This window comes from Capricornis sumatraensis, chromosome 19 (assembly GCF_032405125.1).
Source record: "Capricornis sumatraensis isolate serow.1 chromosome 19, serow.2, whole genome shotgun sequence".
In the NCBI taxonomy this organism is placed as follows: domain Eukaryota; kingdom Metazoa; phylum Chordata; class Mammalia; order Artiodactyla; family Bovidae; genus Capricornis; species Capricornis sumatraensis.
Window position 1 is genome coordinate 45,238,881 of NC_091087.1, and position 6,000 is coordinate 45,244,880.

The following is a 6,000-nucleotide window of genomic DNA, read 5'->3' on the forward strand; positions in this document are numbered from 1 at the left end:
CTTAAGGACTATTCGTGGTTGTCCGTAACTGACCCTGGGACAGTTAAGATAGGTATATGGAGACCCAGAGCATGAAAGCCCCAGGAGGGAGATGACTGAGCCTGTGGACTTAATTAGCTTCTCAAGAAAGGCAAATAACTTTATCCAGGGATGAACAATAGCATGTTTTAAAAAATTATATTATAATTGACCCCTTGATGCATTGACATAACTTTTAGGCTTGATTATTTGGAATAGTTGAGTGGCTTGAATAGTAAAAGAGTTTTATTTAGTAGGCCATTAGTTGTCTAAACAGAATAAACATTTCATTATGAGAGTAATAAAGAGAAACATCAGTAGAATTTTAAGGAATCTTTATAGTTTGGCCCATAAGTGATTTCTAATTTATACGATGTTAGCCATGAAAACAGATCTGAAATTTCCAGGATCTTTAATAATATAGAGTTAGAAAATGTGTATATAATACCTATATCTGTCTGTCTGTCTATTTATCTACCTATCTATCTTCCTGTCCACCTTGCTAACAGCAAAATCTTGATATATTTCTTGAGTCAAGTTGGTATGTCCTGTAGTCATGTTGTTGGAAGATATAAACTAATGGTTTAGTAAGGTATATGTAAAGCTTAGTGGTATTTGTGTAGAATTGAAGGGGGGTTCATTATTATGTCTGTGGATGAGAGCCAGGCAGGAGACTGAGGTGAAAAGCTGAAGGTGAGGCGAGTAGGAAGAAGCCCTGGGGAATGATTCTCTTCCTAGGGTGACTATGGGGTGGGTGCCTCCTGGGGAAAGCAATATATCTCCATTGTTTTATAGAATGTGACTGATAGTAGTAACCTCTACCAGATTTCCCTGTAGGTAGGGGCTATGGTTTTTCCAGTAGTCATGTGTGGATGTGAGAGTCGGACGATAAAGAAAGCTGATCCCCAAAGAATTGATGTTTTTGAACTGTGCTGTTGGAGAAGACTCTTGAGAGTCCTTTGGACTGCAAGGAGATCCAACCAGTCAATCCTAAAGGAAATCAGTCTTGGATGTTCATTGGAAGGGCTGATGTTGAAGGTGAAAGTCCAATACTTTGGCCACTTGATGTGAAGAAGTGCTGCTGCTGCTGCTAAGTCACTACAGTCGTGTGCGACTCTGTGCGACCCCATAGATGGCAGCCCAGCAGGCTCCCCCATCCCTGGGATTCTCCAGGCAAGAACACTGGAGTGGGCTACCATTTCCTTCTCCAGTGCATGAAAGTGAAGTTGCTTAGTCGTGACCCCATGGATTACAGCCTACCAGGCCCCTCCATCCATGGGATTTTCCAGGCAAGAGTACTGGAGTGGGGTGCCATACTAACTCATTAGAAAAGACCCTATTGTTGGGAAAGATTGAGGACAGGAGGAGAAGGGGATGACAGGATGAGGTGGTTGGATGGCATCACTGATTCAGTGGATATGAATTTGATCAAGCTCTTGGGAGATGGTGAAGGACAGGAAAACCTGGCATGCTGCAGAGAGCTGGACATGACTGAGTGACTGAACAACAACAAAACATGGAGGAATAGGGTTGTTCATTTTGGTGAGTACAACAAGTATAATATGGTCACTATATAAGTAGACCGCAACCTCTAGAAAAGTCTTCCTAACATCAAAGGAAGAGTAGCAGTAACTGTCTTGTGTCCAATTTGTCCTCATCTCTGGGGAGTCAGCCTGTGGCTGTGACTGGGGAGAAAGCTTTAGTGTCTGGGGTGAAGTTGTCTTTGACACAGAAGATAGTCATTTCCAATGGTAGATCTCAAAGTCATGGGCTGAGCAGTGTCTTCTAGCATATGGGATTGAGGAATCCTTTCTAAGTGAGTACCCACTCAAATTGAGGTCGGTCTTTTTTTTATGGCTCTGTGGTACCTTGAGGCTGAGGTCAGAGCTCCTGTATAACTTGTAGGCAGTCCCACTAATTTAGCCAAATACTAAGGGCCCTTTTGCCTCATTTGTTGGTTGATTTGGTGATGGCAAGCCAGAGAGTTCTTTGGATTATAGGGCTTATATTAGCCAAACTTGGTGGCACAAGGGTCTCAGCAGTTGTCATTTTTGGTTGAAACAGTAGCTTACTCAAAGGATTAGAACCTCTTGATTGGAAGCCACTAAAGCCACTCAGATTGATAGTAACAAGAAGAGACAGGACAATGGTGAGGTTTAGCCACTAAGTTGTGTCCTACTCTTGCAACCCCGTGGACTGTAGCCCACAAGCCTCCTCTGTCCATGGGATTCTTCAGGCAAGAACACTGGAGTGGGCTACCATTTCCTTCTCCAGTGCATGAAAGTGAAGTTGCTTAGTCGTGACCCCATGGATTACAGCCTACCAGGCCCCTCCATCCATGGGATTTTCCAGGCAAGAGTACTGGAGTGGGGTGCCATACTAACTCATTAGAAAAGACCCTATTGTTGGGAAAGATTGAGGACAGGAGGAGAAGGGGATGACAGGATGAGGTGGTTGGATGGCATCACTGATTCAGTGGATATGAATTTGATCAAGCTCTTGGGAGATGGTGAAGGACAGGAAAACCTGGCATGCTGCAGAGAGCTGGACATGACTGAGTGACTGAACAACAACAAAACATGGAGGAATAGGGTTGTTCATTTTGGTGAGTACAACAAGTATAATATGGTCACTATATAAGTAGACCGCAACCTCTAGAAAAGTCTTCCTAACATCAAAGGAAGAGTAGCAGTAACTGTCTTGTGTCCAATTTGTCCTCATCTCTGGGGAGTCAGCCTGTGGCTGTGACTGGGGAGAAAGCTTTAGTGTCTGGGGTGAAGTTGTCTTTGACACAGAAGATAGTCATTTCCAATGGTAGATCTCAAAGTCATGGGCTGAGCAGTGTCTTCTAGCATATGGGATTGAGGAATCCTTTCTAAGTGAGTACCCACTCAAATTGAGGTCGGTCTTTTTTTTATGGCTCTGTGGTACCTTGAGGCTGAGGTCAGAGCTCCTGTATAACTTGTAGGCAGTCCCACTAATTTAGCCAAATACTAAGGGCCCTTTTGCCTCATTTGTTGGTTGATTTGGTGATGGCAAGCCAGAGAGTTCTTTGGATTATAGGGCTTATATTAGCCAAACTTGGTGGCACAAGGGTCTCAGCAGTTGTCATTTTTGGTTGAAACAGTAGCTTACTCAAAGGATTAGAACCTCTTGATTGGAAGCCACTAAAGCCACTCAGATTGATAGTAACAAGAAGAGACAGGACAATGGTGAGGTTTAGCCACTAAGTTGTGTCCTACTCTTGCAACCCCGTGGACTGTAGCCCACAAGCCTCCTCTGTCCATGGGATTCTTCAGGCAAGAATACTGGAGTGGGCTGCCATTTCCTTCTCCAGGGGATCTGCCCAACCCAGGGATCAAAGCCTGGTCTTCTGCATTGCAGGCAATTTCTTTACCGACTGAGTGATAAGGGAAGCCCACAGTAGAATGGTGTGCAGCTGTACTTGGTAGGCTTTTGCTGTTTACTTTTGATTTTCCTCCTGAATGTATTATTACCAAGGAGACATTGTCTGTTTTCATCATTATGGGATACAGTATTGACTTTTATTATCTTTGAATATGATTTTTATTTACTGAGTAGAGTTCTCCATCTGTCTTTTTGTTAGCCCACCCAGTCTATGGGAATGGCTGTATAGTACCATTTTAATTTTCTGGAAGGAATTAGAGGGAGAACCTATATTAATTATTCACCTCTCATAATGAGAATATTAGGAAGGTTTTTTGGATGGTGAAACTTTAGGGCCCCACATCAGATAGGCAGCTGCAAGGCTATGTGACAGTCTATGGTTAAGAGATCTCAGGAGTTTTTGCACCTGACCTGGCCTCTAATCCCTATAGGTTAAGGGCAAGAGGGAAATTTATATAAAAGTGGGATTTTATAAAATTTTGTTAAAAAAATTATTAAAGGGTCTCATATAATTAGCCCTCACATACATGTAGGGGAGGCGTGTTCCTTTTAAATACAGGTAGGAAAGGGCTGTGAAAAAGTTTTCTAAAGTTGGTATGAGGTGTGAGTCCACAAAGGGCCTTAAATTAAAAGAGATTAAGGCCTGGAACAAGGTAGAGATCCATTAAGGGGTTCATTTGACAGTTTAAAAAGGAGATATTTTAAAATAGCCAGTCTATGTCTGACGCAGGATACAGCATGCTTGGGGCTGGTGCATGGGGATGACCCACAGAGATGTTATGGGAAGGGAGGTGGGAGGGGGGTTCATGTTTGGGAACACGTGTAAGAACTAAAGATTTTAAAATTAAAAAAATAAAAAAACAACAAAAACAAACAAACAAACAAAAAAATAAAATAGCTAGGACATGGAAACAACCTAAATGTCCACTGACATATGAACAGATAAAGAAGTGTTATATATATACAATGGAATATTCAGTTCAGTTCAGTCGCTCAGTCATGTCTGACTCTTTGCGACCCCATGAATCGCAGCACGCCAGACCTCCCTGTCCATCACCAACTCCCAGAGTTCACTCAGACTCACATCCATCGAGTCAGTGATGCCATCCAGCCATCTCATCCTCTGTCGTCCCCTTCTCCTCCTGCCCCCAATCCCTCCCAGCATCAGAGACTTTTCCAATGAGTCAACTCTTCGCATGAAGTGGCCACAGTACTGGAGTTTCAGCTTTAGCATCATTCCTTCCAAAGAAATCCCAAAGCTGATCTCCTTCAGAATGGACTGCTTGGATCTCCTTGTAGTCCAAGGGACTCTCAAGAGTCTTCTCCAACACCACAGTCAAAAGCATCAATTCTTCAGCGCTTAGCCTTCTTCACAGTCCAACTCTCACATCCATACATGACCACAGGAAAAACCATAGCCTTGACTAGATGGACCTTAATATCTCTGCTTTTGAATATGCTGTCTAGGTTGCTCCTAACTTTTCTTCCAAGGAGTAAGTGTCTTTTAATTTCATGGCTGCAATCACCATCTGCAGTGATTTTGGAGCCCCAAAAAATAAAGTCTGACACTGTTTCCACTGTTTCCCCATCTATTTCCCATGAAGTGATGGGACCGGATGCCATGATCTTCGTTTTCTGAATGTTGAGCTTTAAGCCAACTTTTTCACTCTCCACTTTCACTTTCATCAATATGCTTTTTAGTTCCTCTTCACTTTCTGCCATAAGGGTGGTGTCATCTGCATATCTGATGTTATTGATATTTCTCCCGGCAATCTCTGCTCCAGCTTGTGTTTCTTCCAGTCCAGTGTTTCTCATGATGTACTCTGCATAGAAGTTAAATAAGCAGGGTGACAATATACAGCCTTGACGTACTCCTTTTCCTTTAAAGAGGCTTTATTAGCCATGCTGAGCTTGTGGGATGTTGTTTCCATGATATAAGGCATGAACAGCTGGTTATAAAGAGGCACAGGTTCAAGATCTATGAGAGCCTGTCCAAGAAAGCCTAGGATGCAGTCATCCATATTTTTTGTTTGTTTGTTTGTTTTTAATGGTGCATAGGATAAGATAGAGGCAAAAATCTTGCATGTGAAGCCCTTGGATAATTTACAGCCACATAGATGTGTCCAATGTCTCCTGGATGCCTGAGAGGAGGTTGTCAAAATCTCTAGAGTGAAGTCTCTGAGGACAATAGTAGGAGTGTCTCTTGATTTAAGTTTTACACATTCAACAGCCTTTGGTTGGAGGGGCCCTCATTTAAGATACACTGATTTCAAAGTCACAGCATTGGTGAAATTGAGTAAAATTTATAAATGAGGAATATGTTGCCACCAGAACTCAAAAAGGACAACACCATATTGGATTTTTATATCTTTATTGAGTGTGTCAAGTCTCCTTGGAGAAGGGAGAGATCACAATTTTAATGCAAAATCTATACTTTTGGAGAAAGGTGGATACAAATAATTTCTTGTCTTCAAAGATAGTTTGTAATGAAAAAACTGTTGAAGTTTCCTATAGGTAGCCTGGAAAAATGTACACTGTACTTTGGAGGTGAAGATAAACTTGCAACTGAGAAGC